The following is a 19603-nucleotide window of genomic DNA, read 5'->3' as shown; positions in this document are numbered from 1 at the left end:
AATACTCCCACCAATTTTAAGCTACCAATGTGATGTCAACGTACTTGAAAAATTTCCAAAGTGTTGATTACTCATCATAAGCTTGCATAAGTTGGCTCCACCAGTTCTTGAAATGTGGAGAAGGTGAAATTTTGTGATCAGGAAAATATTTAAAAAACACACACAATTACATCTGGATCTAAGACAGACAAGTGTCTCTGGGAAGGAAATGGCTAAAGATTAAAGATTTGTCGTTGAGGTATAATAAACAGTACAGCATGGCTTGTGCCATGTAAATTAAGGGGAGCGACATAGGAGATGAAGTTAAAGAGGAAACTGAGGCCAGATTATGGAGAGCTTTTTTTTTTTTTGCAGTGGACTTAAATTTTCTTTCTTTTTAAAATTAAATATATTGGGGTGACATTGGTTATTAAGATTATATAGGTTTCAAATGTACATTTCTATGATACATGGTCTATATAGTGCACCATGTGCCTACTACCCAAAATCATATCACCTTTTATCTCCATTTATATGGCCCCCTTCACTACCCCCTCATCTCTCTCCCCTCTAGTAATGACCAAGCTGTTGTCTGTCTATGAGTTTTTGTTTGTTTGTTTTTCTTGTTAATTTGTTGCTCTCAGTTTTATATCCTATATACAAGTGAAATTATATGGTTCTTTACTTTTTCTGACTGCCTTATTTAGCTTAGCATGCTATTCTCAAGGTCCATCCATGTTGTCACAAATGACTTAATGAGATTGAAATGGTTAGGAAGCCACTGAGGAGATTTGAGCAGAATGCCATTATCTTATGTATATTTAAAATTATTTCTCTGGGTGATTTGTTGAAAATAGACTATAGAAAGCATTTAGGAGGGATTAGTAATAAGTTTATTACAATAATTTTATTAAAAGATAAATATGGTTTGGGCTAGTGTTGGATCAGTGTATGTGAAGGTAAATGAGGACTCTGAGTTTAGAAGGTAGAGGTAATAGGATGTCATGACTGACTAAGGATTTTGATTTGAGCAACTGAAAGTATGGACATAACTGTACATGGTCTGGCAACCTAAAAACTAAAAACTTTTTGTCTCTCTCTCTCCCTACCTATTATTAAATATACAGTGATAAAATAGAAATAGTATAACTACAAGAAAAACTCCCACATGGAATAAGGAATAATAGAAAACACATAGCACTTAGTCATCCAAAGCACCTATCACATCTTGCTGAGAGACCTGCAACCGCCTGCACAACAGTAGAGAAGATTCCTGGGTTGGTCCATATCATAGCCTTGGGGTCTACTTTCTGCCATGTACTCCCCAATCCATCATCTTCATTGCAAAGAGGTTCTTCCTTACCTATTACGCCCCACCTCCATAGTTGAGTTGGCCACTGGAGAGTATATGCTCTCTCCTTAAGGGTTTAAATTATTTCACAGCCTATTTCATGTTGGTACAATCTCTAGGACCTAAGAGTGATTTTGACAGTCAGATAAGTTTAGGATTTGCAGGCTAGTCATATAATTTTGGTTGATAATGTAGTCCCTTGAAAACATAGTAGGTTTTGTGTCTATTTACTTCTGTACAGTACATAAATGAAGACACAGGCAAGGTTATATTCTACATGTTATGTGTGATCCTGAAAAGTTATCTTACTCCTGTTCTGTGCATTCCTTATCTCCCATTACTTCATGGAGGCAACCTTGAGGCTGTCTGAAATAAAGGCTTAGGTAGGATAGAAACCTGAATTGCTCTGTCTGAATTTTGAAGGTTAGCTGCTTCTCATTGCCTGCAAAAGAACTCATATTGAGCCCTGGCCAGTATTGCTCAATGGTTAGAATGTCGGTCTGCAGACCAAGCGGTGGTGGGTTTGATTCTGGTTAAGGGCCTGTACCTGGGTTAGGGGTTCATCCAGGCCTGGATCAGGGTGTCTGCAATGTATCTCTCTCACATTGATGCTTCTTTCTCTCTCTCTCCCCCCCTTCCTCCTTCCTCTCTTCCACTCTCTCTAAAAAGAAAAATCAATGGAAAAAAGTATCCTGGGGTGAGGATTAACAAACAGCAAAAAAAGAGCTCTTATTGATATTGTTTAAAAGTGTGAGGCCACAGTCTTACTCGCTTCTAATGTTGCTTCTTCAGTCACTTATTATTACTTTGGTTTGGTTTATACAAAAAGTTTGCTTTACTAACCTCACTAGGGTTGAAATGATCAGAATTTTGTTCAAAATAGATTATAGGTTGGGACTAAAACAATCTCCGTAATCAAAACTGCATTCTCTAATATCTCCCCCTGGAAATTTTCTGTCTCTGTAACTGGATCTTGCTACAAATGTTAATAAGAAACCAACACTTCCCAATATTCTGATTTTTTTATTACTATTGTATCCACTCAAGCTACAGACTCTTTTGGCCTATGTTCTGACTTCTGAAATTTCCATTATCACAGAAAGGTCTGGTGGATAAGACTGGTTACTCACGTTCTGCTTTGCACAACAAAGGTAACTGACCTCTTGCCAGCAGCATCTGTGTCCTTGAGACCTGCTACATAGACACCAAACTGATCATTGGTATTTGAGCCTTGTTAACAGTAGCTCTACTTCTGGAACCAAATTCTTTATAATTCTGTATATAATGACAAGTGATATAATAATATAAAGCTAAAAATAGATTTTACATTTACATGTTTATTTATTTCCAGCATGATGGCACAAATGAAAATACTCCAGAGATAGGAACCCAGTCTTCTATGTTTTTGTTCTGTCATCACCAGGATAGTGTCTTGTTTACATGCTCAAGGAGATTCCTTAGCAGAATCTTCCAGTCAGCCAGAAGTGGGAAAAGTCGATAGTACACCCATTTCCTTAGGCGTGCACTTTGAAAGTTGCAATTCACCTCATGTTATATTTGTCTGAACTCAATCATAAGGCTACTCCAATCAAATGTGTCTGAAAAGTGTGTATTTATTTTTGATAGATAATTGCAGTTAAAATTTTAAGATTATACTATTAAAATTAAAAAAAAAAACAAAATAGATGTTAGGTCATATGCTCAGTTTCAATAACATTTTTTTTTCTAGAGTCTAAATATGTGCATTTTATTTATTTTATTTTTTTTAATATATTTTATTGATTTTTTACAGAGAGGAAGAGAGAGGGATAGAGAGTTTAGAAACATCGATGAAAGAGAAACATCGATTAGCTGCCTCTTACACACCCCCTACTGGGGATGTGCCCACAACCAAGGTACATGCCCTTGACCGGAATCGAACCTGGGACCTTTCAGTCTGCAGGCCTATGCTCTATCCACTGAGTCAAACTGGTTTCGGCTAAATATGTGCATTTTAAATAGAGTTGGTGCAAACAACCAGTCACTTAAATCAATGTTGCAACTTCAGGATTAAGAGTCTAGGCCAGCGATTTTCAATCTTTTTCATCTCTTGGTACATATAAACTAATTACTAAAATTTTGTGACACACCAAAATATATATTTTTGCCTGATCTGACAAAAAAATTAAGTATAATTTTAATTAATTCACACCAGATGGCTATTGTTGTGCTGTCTGTTGCCACTTTTTTATCTGACAATCTAAGGGAAAAGAGGTCAGTGCCTGGACTAAATAGTCAGGTACTGCATGTTTTAAAAATTCTGAGGCACACCAGTTGAAAATCGCTGGGCTAGGCCAAAGTGTCAAATTGCTTATGTTCTAAATGGATTTTTACCACTTACATCCAATAACAACATTTATGAAATTATATAATTATTTTAAGCCTCATTTTTTTAATCTGGAAATGAAAGTAGTATATAGTAATATATTTTTTTCTCCTCTGGTTTGTAAGAAACCAAATTTTAAAAAAAAATCTAATATATATTGAGCATGAGCATGTATTATGTGCCAGTTTAATTCCCATGCATTAGTCATTTAATCCTCTCAATTTTTGTGCATTAGAGACTGCTATTATGATTGTTTTACAAACAAACCGGTCACAAATCCCAGCTTCACTGGGGTTTCAGAGCTAATGGCTAGAGTAAGTGTCTGAACTTCCATGTCCTCTGGCTCTAGAACTTTCACTCTTATTCAATACACAATGTAAAAGATTTAGCACAATCTGTATATATATACTAGAGGCCCGATGCACGAAGATTTGTCCAAGAATGGGCCTTCCTTCCCCTGGCTGCAGGCACCACCTTCACTCAGGCCAGAGCCACCTTTCCGCCTTCCCATGTTGCCCAGAGGCCAGGAGCGGCTGAGGCGGTGCAGAACGAATGCATCATCGCCATGGTGGCGACGCAAGCATCCCGCCCCACCCCCAGCCGCTCGGCACCTGTGTATGCAAATTAACCTGCCATGTTTGTTAGGTTGATTTGCATATTCGTTCCTGAATGGCTGGTGGGCATCGCGAAGGTACGGTCAATTTGCATCTTCCTCTTTTATTAGTATATATATGCTACATTGTTATTGCTATATGTGCTAGTCAGAATAATACCTTCTCCCCACCAAGATGTCCACCTTCTGTTCCCAGAACCTGTGAATATGTTAGGTTACATTGGCAAGAACAAATGAAGGTTGCAGATAGAAATTGCTATTCAATCAGCTGATCTTAATATAAGGAGATTATCCTTGACTGTGGAGGGATGAGCAAGGTGATTATGAAGGTTCTTTATTTTTTATTTTTTTAAAATATATTTTTATTGATTTCAGAGAGGAAGGGAGAGGGAGAGAGAGAGAGAAACATCAATGATAAGAGAGAATCATTGATTGGCTGCCTCTTGCATGCTCCCTACTGGAGATCAAGTTCACAACTCAGGCATATGCCCTTGACTGGAATCAAACCCAGGACTCTTCAGTCCACAGGGCAGGAAGGTCCTTTAAATATGACAGAATAAGGCAGAAGAGTCAGTCAGAATGATGCAATGTAAGCCTGGACTGGCCATTGTTGGTGATAAGGGTTAGCTGGCTAGTTTAATTAGCCAGACAGGAAGAGAGGAGGATCCAGAGAGGATAGAGGCATCTTGGCCTGAACAATTAAAGCAGCCATAAATTAGATAAAAAGCAGCCATAAATCAAGAACAGAGGTATCTCTGGCCTGAGCAGCTGGGAGAGCCATAAGGGAGATCAAAAGCAACTCCAACCAGCAAGATAAAGGGGGAGGAAGATATACATTCACAGAGGATAAAGAAAAGCCACTGGATATCAGTGGGTGGGAGGGGGAAGGAAACATATTTTCACAGAGGATAGAAGAATGTTGCAAAATAAGGGGAGAGAAATAGGGGGGCACCACCTGGGCTTTGGCCTTTGGCCTTTGAAACTGGTACTATGAGGAAAGCACGGGGGCCCTAGATTAAGAGAAAGGGTCTCCAGGATATATAATACCTCAAGACAAAGAGAGCAGTGGCCATTCTTCTTAGGGGACCCCTCTGTTTTTTCGTGCCAGGGGGGACAGAGTTTTAGGATTACGAATTTAGGATTATAGTTTTAAGGGTAGAATCTGCTTGCAATAAAGTTTCTGTACTTCTCACCTACCACCTTTTGTCAGTGGCTTCATTCTTTGAGTCCATCTTGACAGGAATCTGGGAAAGAAATCACCCTTACACCCTGCTTACCAAAAAACAAAATCCCAAATCATTGGCTTTGAAAATGGAAGGGGTCCATGAACCAAAGGATGCTTGCAGCATCTAGGAACTGAAAAAGGCTAAAAAACTGATTCTTCCCTAGGGCCTCCCGAATGGAGCATGGCCCTGCTGACAAAGTTGTGATAATTGGTTATAGCAGCCACAGGAGATTAAAACAGTCACTCTTTTTAATATATATATATATATATATATGTATATATATATATATATATATATATATATATATATTTTATTGATTTCAAAGAGGAAGGGGGAGGGAGAGAGCGATAGAAACATCAATGATGAGAGAGAATCATTGATTGGCTGCTCCCTGCATGCCTCACACTGGGGATGGAGCCCACAACCAGGACATGTGCCTGACAGGGAATCGAACCATGACCTCCTGGTTCATGGGTTGATGCTCAACCACTGAGGTATGCCAGCTGGGCAACACTCTCTCTGTTTATGTGTATAATTAGCTTTCCTTTTTATTCTACTATCTTTTGTTTTGCTCAGAATGTATCACAAAATATCTCATTTTATTCATTGATCAATAATATTTTAAATAGAATATTAATTTTAGCTATAAAAATGTGTGAAATTAATACAGAAAAAAATATAGTTATCTTTTGGGAGGATGATCTTGCTCTAAATATTTTTATGGTTTGGTTAAAGATTGATACAAATTTTCTACATAATCTGAAACTTAGAATCTTCTCAATACATTATTGCATTATTTTTCCCATGTATAGTACTTTTAATTGTTTATATTTCTTCTTCCCCTATGAAGAATTACCATTTTTTTCAATTTCATTAGTCATTTCAAGAAAACAACTTTTAGATTTATGAATCAAATATTTTTTTTGTTTTTGGTGTAATTGTAAATTAATTTGAGTCTTCATCTTTATTAATTTCTTCTTTGTTTTTCTTATACTAGCTTCTCCAATTAATGGTTCTTTGAAAATATGAAATATATTCATGAATGTTCAACATTTGCAGTCTGAATGTCTCAGATAATCTTTATTTTGAATTTTCACTTTAATGATCATTTTACCAGACATAGAATTCCAGGTGTACAAAGAACATTTTCTCACACATTTTAGGTCATTAATAACCTAATATTTTCAGAAAATATAATACTTCTTTTTCTTTTTTTTGGCATTTTTTCTGTTTTTCTCTGAAACTAATTATTTTTATTTGCTCCAAGCATTCTAACATTTTATTAGACATTTTTGGTAAATACATCTTTATTCCATTTGGACAACTCTTTTCATTTAAAAATGTGAAGAGACGTTCTTTTCCTATGATTGCTTTCTTTTCTCCCTTATGTGATCTCTGTTATTTTTTTTTTTTAGTTTCTTTATTGATTAAGGTATCACATATTTGTCCTCATCCCCCCATTCCCATCCCAAACCCCTCCCCACGTATGCCCCCACCCCCCTGTTGTGTGTGACCACTGGGTAGGCTTATATGCATGCATACAAGTCCTTTGGTTGATCTCTCCCCCATTTCCCCACCCTCCCCAACCTTCCCTCTGAGGTTTGACAGTCTGATCAATGCTTCCCTGTCTCCGGGTCTGTTTTTGTTCATCAGTTTATGTTGTTCATTATTTCCCCTAGATGAGTGAAATCATGTGATACAAGAAATACACTTAAAAGAACCAAAAATGAGACAAGCAATGATGGTTATGCTGAGAGGCAAATGAATCAGTCTGTAGTGAGTTTCTTTCTGGGCCAACAGTTCTTTTGAGTCCCAATTTCAATGTCAAACAGTTCCTTATGTGTACATGTTAGCAATGATAGTGGAAAGGATTATTTGCCTGCTTGAGTAGGCCCTGAGTATTCCTGGTACTAGGATGGATTTAGAACTCAAAAACCCACTTCCCCACACCATGGGTACCAGACAACTCAAACAATTCTTGTTGCAGTGAGAGGGCAGCTGCTGTCGGCCCAGTCTCTGTCTGTTACCTGGGTCCCAATTTGAGCTGGGCATGGGAAGTGAAGCAGCCATGGGGGCAGGAGACCTCCCTCAGAATGTTATTGGTTTTTGAAGTTCTGTAACAGTGATGTTGTAACTTGGCAATCTATCCTCAATGCACCTAACTTTTTACTCAGTAACTTTTAGTTTTGTTTGTTTCACACAGCATTGTAGAGAAGATATTTGATCTTCCAGCTCAGTAACTTATTCTTTAATAATACTAAAATTTTGTTTGGCTATGGCATCATTATTATAGCCACCTTTTTCCTAATTGCTCAGAATTCTAAGTATTTTTTTTCATACCTAAATTGTTATTATATTCTTTCTTTATTTATTTAATATATAAATATTTCTTGTATTAACTCTTTTCTATTCCTGAAGTTCTTGGAGTTAAATATTGTTCCACTTTATAAGATTAATGACTCTTTTTTGCTTTTTTTTTCTTAAATGTTTCATCATTCTTGGTTCTGCCTAGATATCAAATATAAACACTCCATTCAAATTAATATCCTTTCAGCAATCAGTACAGTAATATTATTGAGTAATAATATTACTAATAACAATATTAATAATATATTACAATAATAATATTAATAATATATCACAATTTCTAAATAAACATTTTAATTTCTAAATAAACATCTATAATACATAAATATCCTCTCTAATAAAATGGTAATATGCAAATTAACCATCACTCTGCTACATAAACCACGCCCACCAGCCAATCAGGGCGAGTATGCAAATTAACCCAACCCAAGATGGCTATAGCCACAGAGAGCAAGGTTTCCCAGGTAACAGAGCAAGCCAAGCTTTCCATAGCCGTTGCAGGCCTAAGCCTCCACTCAAGCTACAAAGTTTCAATTATAGAAGGTAAACAAATTCAAACAAATGGCGGCAGAATGGAGCTTGAGAGAGCAGGCCAGGGTTGCCGCCGGCAACAGGGGAAGCAAAGCTTTCCGCACACCCTGGGCTCACCCGCTTAAGGCAACAAAGTTTCAATTGTAGAAGGTGAATTAACTGCCACAGAGATGGCTGCCACCCCGGAGGGATCAGCAGGAGGCTTGGCTCCGCTCCAGGCTACAAAGTTTCAATTGTAAAAGGAAAATAAATTCCAGATACCAGGGCCTCTGCTTGGGTTGCCAGGGGGCGTGGCCGGCCTGTAAACCACCACAGGCCCCTTGCTCAGGCCGTCCCACGCCCCAAGGGACCCCCACCCTTATCTGTGACACCCTTCAGGGCAAACCAGCTGGCCCCCACCCGTGCACCAGGCCTCTATCTTATCTAATAAAAGAGTAATATACAGATTGATCATCACTGCAACACACAATATAGCTGCCCCCATGTGGTCAAAGATCCTGCCCCCATGTGGACACAAGATGGCCACTACAAGATGGCCAGCAGGGGAGGGCAGTTGGGAGGCACCCGGCCTGCAAGGGAGGGCAGTTGAGAGGGACCAGGCTTGCAAGGGAGGGCAGTTGGAGGTGATCAACCCTGAAGGAGAGGGCAGTTAAGGGTGACCAGGCTGGCAGAGGAGGGCAGTTGTAGGTGATCAACCCTGCAGGAGAGGGCAGTTAGGGGTGACCAGGCTGGCAGAGGAGGGAAGTTGGGGGCAAACAGGCTGGCGGGGGAGCAGTTAAGCATCAATCAGGCTGGCAGCGGAGTGGTTAGGGGGTGATCAGGCTGGCAGGCAGAAGCGGTTAGGGGCAATCAGGAAGGCAGGCAGGCAAGCAGTTGGGAGCCAGCAGTTCTGGATTGTGAGAGGGATGTCCAACTGCCCGTTTAGGCCCGATCCTGGTGGGATCGGGCCTAAACGGGCAGTCAGACATCCCTCCAGGAGTCCCAAATTGGAGAGGGTACAGGCTGGGCTGAGGGACAACCCCCCGCCGTGCACGAATTTTGTGCACCAGGCTTCTAGTGTATATATAACAGTTAATAAACTTGTTTTTAGCATGAAAAGTTAGATATTTTTCAAGTAACCAAATTATAGAACAAATTGTTAGTGAAATTGATCAATTTTTTAAAATAGCTCTTATAAACTTATTTGGAGTGTGTGTGTGTGTGTGGGGGGAGGGGGGGCTCATGGGCACATGGGCTCATGATAGCTACCTAGTGACTTTGTGCAGTTATTTGACATAAGGAACCATATGAAACTCTTCCAATAATTTATTCATTAAATTGAAAGTTATTAGATTATTTGTTGCCTCAAAAGGTAGATAATTTTTCTTAATATCAATAGTAATGTTCATGGTGCTGAGGCATTTTCCCCTCTACTTAATTTAACAGCAATTATATTCAAAATGTTCAATTCAGTCTGGGATGTTTTCTATTTTTAATATATCTATTATAAAAAAAGTCAATAAAAGTAGTTTATTACCATGCCATATTTAATCAAATGAAACTTAATCCCATGGAACTAGTGGAACATGTCATTTAAGAGACTGGATTCTTAACAGGATGTTTACATTTAAATTCCAGCTCTCCCACTTATCTTTTAAGGCATCTTTTTGTGTCTCAATTACTTCATCTGTAAATGGGAATGAGATAAAATTAAAGTACTCTTTTGATCTAATGTAAACTTATAGAACCATCTTGCATGGATCAAATGCTCTGTAAAAATTAGCTATTTCTTTTATTCATAAAGTGAAAATCTAGTAATGGCTATGAAGGATGGGGATTTTGATGGTTCTTGCCAAACCACATTTAAATAGGGGCAAAATTCAATAGGAATAATGAAAAGGAGAAATCATAACCTGAGACTACTCTGGAGCCTGGACACACACCTGGGAGCAATCCCTTGCTTTGAGTCCTCTCTTCTGTAATGAAGTGCTTCTCTGTTGGCAGATTTCCAGGAGGCCAGTGCCTGCGGTAACCTTGTTACTGTCATTCCACCACCTCTCCCTCCCTCTACCTGGATGTCTTAATTTCCTTAAGCAGTTATGTAGGAGTGTTAGCCCGAAATGACAGCCATACTGTATGAGAGCTAGAGAGGCACCAGCAATTTGTTTCCTAGATGCCCGAACTTTCATCAAGATGCAAACTATCATGTTAAGGTCTGAATGTTATAGGTGCATGTATGGGAGCTGACATGAAATTGGTTGGAAGGCCAAGGGGCTGATTGTCACAAAAACAAATACATGGTGCCTTCCTGGCACTTTTCAGGGCAAGACTGGCATCTAAGTGGATCATGGTCCAAACTTCTGAGGTCCCTGGAATCCCAGTGCCCTTGGAATATGCCTTTTGGGAAAATTGGTATAGGTACTGAACCACAATACAAGTTGGTCATAGCGGAGCATGTCCTAGTATCCAGTAACAAGCCAAGCATTTTAGTTGCTTGATCCTGGGATTGTTCGGAATGATCTGGGAAATGGATTTTGGTAACTGGGGCATTAGGAGGACCATCTGGGTCTCAGGTAGGATATTTACCAATCAGTGTTGAACTATTTCAAATTTTAGCAACAAAAACATTTTGTGCCAGTTAAATATCAGCCTTGACTCACAGTAAATGTTAATTTGGAGTTATGTGTGGAGCAAGAAGAAGAACAAAAAGGAAATAGCATGGGATAAATAGGCTACATTGGAGTAAGGATGGCTTGACACTCCTCTCACTGTGTGGTGAAGTCTGACTTACCTCCCCTGGTGGCTGCCCTTAGTGACTTCCTTGATCCATAGAATGGGCATATATGCCTGCTGAGACCTTTAAGTCTGCGCCGTAAGAAGCATTGGTGGCTTCTCTTTGGGTCTTCGAAAATGTTTGCTCTGTCTATCCTGATAACTCCATACTGTGAGGAAGCCCAAACTAGTGATGTTAAGATGGAAAAACAGAGATGAATGATTGGTTTCTTGGTGTCTGGATGCCCCAACATAAGTGCCAGACATGTAAGTGCAAAAGCCTTTAAATGAGCCCAGTGCCAACAACCATGTAACTGAAACTGTATAAAGAATGTGGAGGGAGAACTTGGTTTAGTGACTTCTTTGTTGGCTTAAGTCATTTATTTTGATGGAACACAGCCTAAAGCATCTTCCCAAGATGGGTTATAGACTTTTTATTTTCATGACAAAAAGTCAATATTATTCCTCATTATTTTATGAGCATTTGTCCAGTGGTGTCTATCATTGAGTTTGCTGATGAAAAGTCTAATATTAGACTCTTACTCAGGACTTCATAAGTGGACTTGTTGAATAATCTTTTGAAAGCATTAGAGTCATCTTTATGTTTTTGGTTTTGTAAATTTTCACAGCTCTGTACCTTATATGTGTTGTTTTTTTATTAATTGAGTTGTATATCTGATGACTCTTTTGAATATTTGTGTAACTCTTTCCTGTTAAATATCTTGGATTACATGTTTTGTAATGTCTTCCCTGTCATAATTATATTCCCTTTTTAATGATACTTCTATTAATAGGATATTTAAACTTTTAGATCGATTTGTTCTCTCTCATCTTTTCTCTTACTTTTTGTTTTTTATCTCACTTTTTTCAGTCTCTTAACTTTATTCCCTGTGCCTTCATATATAGAGATAAAATTTCAACACTTACAATTTTGTTCTTCAAAAGCATTTGTTCTCTGAAGGGTTCCTTTTAACAGTATCCTGTTCATGTTGTATATTGATAATATCCTTTTGATCTCTCTAGGGATAGTAACTAGAGTGCCTCTGCATTTGTAGGTAAAGCTTTCTTCTCTAAATTTGATATGTTTTATTCATGGTTATTCTTTTCCTGCTTTTGTCTCTCATATGGGTAGCTTACTTCAAATGTGTGGCAATCCTTACTTTTTTATATAGTAAAAAATTACAGTAAGAAAAATATGATTGGAGTCTATGAATATGTGGGAAAGAGCTTTGTTAATTAGTAATCCTCACAACTATGGTGGATGGTGATCAGGATGTGTAATCATTATGTTGGGAGATGTAAAACTATGGAGCTCACTATGAAGTGCCAAGATCTCACAAACTGGCCTATTTCTCTAAGGTTGTTTATTCAATTCCTTTAGAGACGTTTTTTAGCCTCATGCTCAGATGCTGGCACCCAGGTGTACTGCTCATGGAGATGTGAAAGTAGAGTTGAAGGGGTCAATTCATCTCACAGGATTGTGAATGAACCCATTGGTTCATTACTGCCTTCCATCAGCCTTGGGGCTTCCAAGAGCCTGATGCCTTGGATATATCATTGGATACTATGTTCTCCCATTCAGTGTGCTCCTTTTTGTTGTTGTTGATGTTTTCTTTGGCTGTGCAGAAGCTTTTTAGTTTGATGTACTCCCATTTTTTCCCTTTGTTTCCTTTGCCCTAGGACAGTGGTTGGCAAACTTATTAGTCAACAGAGCGGCAAACCACGGCTCTTGAGCCGCAGTTTGCTGACCACTGCCCTAGGAAATACATTTGCAAAAATACTGCTGCAAGAGATGTCTGATATTTTACTGCCTATATTTTCTTCTAGGATTTTTATGGTTTTACAACTTACATTTAAGTCCTTTATCTGTTTTGAGTTTATTCATGTGTATGGTATAAGTTGGTGGTCTAGTTTCATTTTTTTGCATGAACGTGTCCAATTTTACCAACACCATTTATTGAAAAGACTAGAGGCCTGGTGCATGAAATTCGAGCACGGGGAAGGGGGTGCCTCAGCTTGGCCTACACCCTCTCCAATCTGGGACCGCTGGCTCCTAACTGCTCACCTGCCTGCCTGCCTGATTGCCCCTAACTGCCTCTGCCTGCCTTCCTGATCACCCCTAACCACCTCTGCCTGCCTGCCTGATGCCCCTAACTGCTCCCCTTCCAGCCTGATTGCCCTTGACTGCTCTCCCCTGCCAGCCTGATTGTCCCTAACCGCTCTCCCCTGCTGGCCTGATCACCCTTAACTGCCTCTGCCTCAGCCAGTGCCACTGTGGCTTTGTCTGGAAGGACGTCCAGTAGACATCTGGTCTATCCGGTTTAATTAGCATATTACCCTTTTATTAGTATAGATTGCCTTTTCTCCACTGTATGCTCTTGCTTTCTTTGTTCAATATTAACTGACTATAGAGAGGTGGGTTGACTTCTGGGTTCTCTGTTCTATCCCACTAATCTATATGTCTATTCTTATGCCAGTGTCATCCCTGTGCTGTGATCTTCACAAGTGTTCTGAACTATTTTACCCCCTAAGTAAGACAGAAAGACTTGGAGAGTGAGATTGAAGTTTGGGACATTCCTTCCCCCACATTGAAAGCTAGAGAGGCCTGGAGTTGGCCCTTTCCCTTCCCCCAGTTTGGCCAAGCTGTGTTAAAATAGATTCACTCACTTGAGGGCAAGCATTTACTAAGGAAAACATAGTATTCTTGACATATTTGAAAAGGCTAATTCCACCACCCCTTCTTTATCAGAAGCATGAGGGAATTTTTTTTCCTGTCTTCACCCTGAGAAACTTGTGGGGCTTCCAGAAGTAAAATTCAATGAAAGAGATGAACCCCAGGAATTTTTATTTCTGGTCTACACTTAGTCTCTAGCAATTGGTCAATTACCTTTTAAGTGTTGCTGCCAGCCTCCAGCAGTGGCTTTTGCTCCTACAGTTAGCCATAATTCTCTGTGTTTACCTTTCTCTCCAAGTTTTGGTGGTGTGGTCTGCCCTGTGTCTTCATTTTTGTGACGTATCTAAAAAGAGTTGATTTTTTTCAGTTTACTCAGTTATTTTTTTCTTGTTCTGTGGATAGGAGAGATAACTTTCAAGTTCCTTACATGTTGGATCAGAAACTGAATGCATCCTATATTATCTATAATAACAAAAGCATAATATGCTGATTAGACTGGACGTCCTTCTGGAACACCTTCTGGACGAAGCCGGGGCTGTAGCCGCTGGATCGAGGCAGCCACCGTGGCTGTGAGGGAGGGTTCCAGGCAGCCTCCGTGGCTGTGAAGGCCGATTCTTGCACGAATTTCATGCATCGGGACTCTAGTCCTTTATAAAGTAGAAAAGCATAGCAATTCCTATCAGTCTCATTTTTCCATGTGTAAATTTAACAGATCCTTGGAAAATTTAGAAAAATGTAATGTAACGTGGCTTTGTGAGGAGTGACTTCTGTCAGAACAAAAATATATATTTTTTAAAGATGCAAGGATAACTCTTGAGATTCAAAGCCACATGTACCTGCCATTTCAAACTCTTCTTGCATATCAGGGTGGGGCAAAAGTAGGTTTACAGTTGTTCATGTGGAAAATAATACAAACATGAATAAATAAAATAAAGAACAAATTTTCTGTTTCATGTTTTCACAATTGTAAACCTACTTTTGCCACCCTCCCCCCACATATGCCAACTCACAAAGAAACTGGGAAAAACAGTATGGCTTTATCTTGTGATAGGTAGCCATCTAGTAAGAAGAACCTGGACATGTTTCAAAAATAGATAAATTATTTAGTGCAAGTCTGGTGGATATCATATGGCAAAGCTCTTTAGAGATAAGTTCTGGTTTTGTTTCTATTTTCAGTAAATGGTGCAATATATGGAATAGAGAATACACTCATCCCTTTCTTAAATTATCTAGATGAGTGGAAAGTTTTCAACACCTTAAAGATATAAATAAAAATGTATTTTTATATAATAAGAGTAAGCAGAGTTGAACCTATTAAATTTTACAGTGTCATTTATAGATTGACTTACTTATGGATAAATGGATGCAATTATATATTGACAATCTCAAGATAATGTTCCCTGTCAGGAAACCCTAGCTGCAAGTCTCAGAACTGCCTGTAAATGGCATGCTGAATCTCTAATATGGGCACATAGTCACATCCTACATCAACTGGATAGCATCATGCTATAGGGAGTACTTCATCTGACTAAAGATTGAAAGGAGAAGTTTCAGAAGAGGTAGATGAAGTACTTTTTTTAAAAAAAATTAAAACACCAATAGTATAGATTTTGATTTACTGTAAAAATAATTTCTTGATAAATATTTTTTTAAAATTTCTGCTAACTGCTTATAACACCCTCATGTACATTCAAATGTATATTAACATTTTAACAGCATTGAGAGGTCATATTGTAAAACTAGCTATTTAACTTTATTTACCCAGCATAGTCCAAATTTATTTGATCATAGAATGTTTATATTGTGATTTTTAGTTATTAACTCTGTGGCCTACACTGTTGGAGATATTGTTCCCAAATTATTATACATGTTTTACTACTTATTCAAATGAATGAAATAGTGTAACTTCCATCACAGGCCCAATTTTAGAACATTACTTTTTATTCTCCATTTGGAAAAATGAACCAGTAAATTTAAAATGTGTACTTTTTTATTGGTATAACTACTCTGAATATAGAATCTTCATTTGTCTTTTGAGCATCCTGCAGATGAGACATTCTTATATAAAATTGATCAGAATGCCCCAGATAGCAATTGTAGAAGTTTTGCATTGTATAGTTGTTAGAAGTTAAGTCCTCTACAAATAGAAAATGAGATAAACTTGTTACTTTCTTAACATATGACTGATAAAGAGCCAGATTCAGCAATACATTTAATAAGTAATCTGTGGGGTCAATTATGTATCAAACATGGTATTAATAGTTTTTGTCATACCTCCAATTATCAAAAATTATTACAAGACAAAAAGTATCAAACAGCATTGTCCCAAATAGCAAGTCACACCCCATAGCTGAATCTGACTTCCCACTTTACTGGGCTTTCCCAAAAAGAGAAGTGTGTGCTGCTTTCCTTCCATTTTCACATTATCTTCTGAGATGCCACATACATCTATGGTTTTATTTTCCCCTCTTTCCAGGAAAATTCAATTCTTAAAATGATGTCCCCTTTCCTAACTTATATAGGTCATTGGTGGGAAGGCTCAGGAGGTATAAATGACTATATTGAGAGATTTATACACTAGCATCCATAACTCAGGACTCACTTCTAAAAAAAACAGCACAATTTAAAACAGATATGTGAGCAGGTCTATTTAAATGTTCTTAATAAATATTTCCTCATAAAAATGAACCATAGAGCAGAACAAATAACATACACCAACATTCTGACCATGCTTTTCTTGTTTCAAAAGCAGAAAAGAGACAAAAGTATTTAAATATCTTATTCTCAACTACTGTCACTCAGTTACATGTCAATGTTATTTGATAAATTAATCAATCTGGTTTCATCAGCTTTTTCAAATTGTTTCCTATCAATATTATATTTAGGATACCAAGAAAAGTCTAATGATGGCAGAATATTTCTAAGTAATATATCACAATTTAAACTAGTTGTTTGCTTAGATAACTATCAAAACAATCAAATGAATTTCTTTACTAAATTTGAAGTAATCATTTTAAACTTAAAAATCAAAAAAGAAAAGGAAGACTGTTACTGTCAAAATGGGGGGTGGGGTATATTTATCTTTGTTTTTCTATCAGTGCAATAGAGTTTGAGTTCCTTAAAGTGAAGGAATTTCACTAAGACAAGGTACATCTGTTTCTTCTTTAGGAGATAGGCATTTGTATGTTAATACCTTTGCAATATTGGAGGACCTTCCTATACATTGGTAAACCAGGTGACAAGAATATTATATCAGAAACAGCAGCTTTGAAACCTGAACAAGTGCACCCTGCACCTCTAAACCAACTTGGCTTAACTCAACCTCGCTGAAGCCAACTCAAGGCTAACCACTCCTGGGTCCTAGCATCCTCTTCAACTCCGGCTAGATGCCCTTGCAGAAAACTTCACAGATTTGGTCACAAGCTGGAATGCAGATGTACAGGAGATCAAGGCATGGCGAAGACTCACCTGGCCAGATGCCTGAGCACGCTGCATTTAGTGGGCAGCATTTTGGGTGCAGGTGTGGATGTCCTGGCTGGGAAGGTGGCTAACGATAAAGCAGGACCCACCATTGTGATCTGCTTTGTGGTGGTCGCTCTATCTTCTGTGCTGGCTGGGCTATGCTATGCAGAGTTTGGTGCCTGGGTTCCCCGATCTGGTTCTGCATGTCTCTAATCTATGTCACTGTGGGAGAACTTGGGGCCTTCACCACTGTCTGGAACCTCATCTTCTCCTCTGTCATTGATGAAGCCAGTGTGGCCCGGGCCTGGAGCTCAGCTTTCGACAGCCTGTTGGGGAACCACATGTCTCAGACCCTGCGGGTAGCATCTCATTGCATGATCCCCATGTCCTGGCAGAATATCCAGACCTCTTTGCTTTGGGCCTGGTGTTGTTGCTCACTGGAATGCTGCTTCTGGGGCCTATGAGTCCACCTTGGTTACCAAAGTGTTCACAATGTTGAATCTCTTGATTCTTGGTTTTGTCGTTGTCTCTGACTTCATTAAGGGTACCTGCACAACCGGAAGCTCACAGAGGAGGACTACAAACTGTCCAAGGAAGGACTCCATAGTTTTAGCTTGGGCTCTCTGGTCTCTGGAGGATTTGGGCCTTTCAGCATTGAGAGACACCTGTTTCTATGCATTTGTTGGTTTTGACTATATTGCTACCACTGGGGAAGAGGCTCAGAATCCCCAGTGTCCCAAAGCCATGGGTATTGTGATTTCACTACTGTTTGTCTGCTTTTGGGCGTATTTTAGTGTTTCTTCGGCACTCATGCTAATGATGCCTTACTATCAGCTTCATACTGAGCGTCCCTTGCCTGAGGCATTTCTCCATGTTGGATGGGCCCCTGCCCCCTATGTTATGGCTATTGGATCCCTCTGCGCTCTTTCTACTAGCCTCTTGGGCTCTATGTTCCTCACGCCTTAGGTGATCTATGCAATGGTGAAGGATGGCCTTGCTCTTCCATGTCCTTGCCTGGATCCACAACGGCACACACACACACACACACACACACACACACACACACACACACACACATCGTAGGCACTGTGGTTTCTCTCTCTCTCTTTTTTTTCCTCAGCATTAATGGCATTCCTCTTTGAACTCACAGATCTTGTGGACCTCATGTCAATTGGGATCCTGATTGCCTATCCCTGGTGTCTATTTGTGTGCTCATATTCAGGTATTGGCCTGGCCAGGAGATGAAGACTGAGGAAGATTAACTGGAGTTGCAGGAGGAGAGGATGCCTGAAACTGAAAAGCTGACCTCACAGGCACTGTTTTATCCACACAACTCGACCCCCTCCACTCTCTGGCCCAGTTACTTATGTTTGCTCCTCACTGCTTGCTCTGCTCCACAGTGTCCTTTGCCTGGTGCTGGCCCAGTGGAGATCCAGTGTGGACTGCAGGGGTTGTGCTACTCCTGATGGTCGTGACAGGGACCACTGGGTCATCTGGAGACAGCCACAGAGCTCCACGGCCCTTCACTTCAAGGCTACCTGCTTTTCCTCTCCTCCCACTAATGAGCATCATTATGAATGTTTGTCTTATGATGCAGATGATGGAGCTGGTACTTGGGCCTGGGGTCTGGTAGGTGATCAAGTTTGCTGTCTATGAAATCCAGCACAGCCTGAAAGAGGTTAAGAGTGATGAACCTCTACTCGCGTCTAGGACCCAAACTATAGACTTTGATCTCAGCAGTGCCTGAATGCTGCCTGGTGTCCCCACACAATAATGGAGAAAACTCCTGACCACTGGAAAGCTAGGCCTCCAATGGAACGTTGGTGGTGGTGGTGGTGGTCGGGGTTGGGGGGGGGAGGGGGGAGTGGTCAGGGGAGGGGACCTAGTAGAGTTCAGCTCTGTAGAGTGTAGGGTTTTCTTTGCTGTTTCTTGTTTCTTTGTTTTTTAATCCTCACCCTAAGGCATGGTCAGAAAGAGGAAGGGAGAGAGAGGAAGAGAGGGAGAGAGAGAAACATTGAAGTGAGAGAGAAACATCAATAGGTCACCTTCCCTTTAATATCCCCCCACCAGGGATCAAACCTGTAACCTAGGTATGTGCCCTGGTAAGGTATTGAACTGGCAACCTTTCAGTGCACAGGATGATGCTCAACCAACTGAGCCACTCCGGCCAGGCTTGTCTCCTTTTTTTTTCCTTGAACTTGTCTACTTTTTAATTACATCGATAGCTGCTTTACTGGATTTAAAAACTATATATTAAAATAATCTAGAAAAAGAAAAAAAATAA

At 39.5% G+C, this 19603-nt stretch overlaps 1 pseudogene across 1 annotated transcript in view; it reads left to right on the top strand.

Annotated features, from left to right (window-relative positions):
* The window catches only part of LOC307116417 (cationic amino acid transporter 3-like), a 34810-nt pseudogene extending 15744 nt beyond the window's left edge, over nt 1-19066 (top strand). Inside the window, exons 2-3 of the transcript in view lie at nt 17256-18364; nt 18424-19066. The product of the transcript in view is annotated as a cationic amino acid transporter 3-like (transcript). The remainder of the gene's footprint in view (nt 1-17255; nt 18365-18423) is intronic.
* Nucleotides 19067-19603: the final 537 nt, after the last annotated feature.

Source organism: Cnephaeus nilssonii (assembly GCF_951640355.1).
Source record: "Cnephaeus nilssonii genome assembly, chromosome: 1".
NCBI lineage: Eukaryota > Metazoa > Chordata > Mammalia > Chiroptera > Vespertilionidae > Cnephaeus > Cnephaeus nilssonii.
This window is presented reverse-complemented; position numbering and strand designations above follow the sequence as displayed.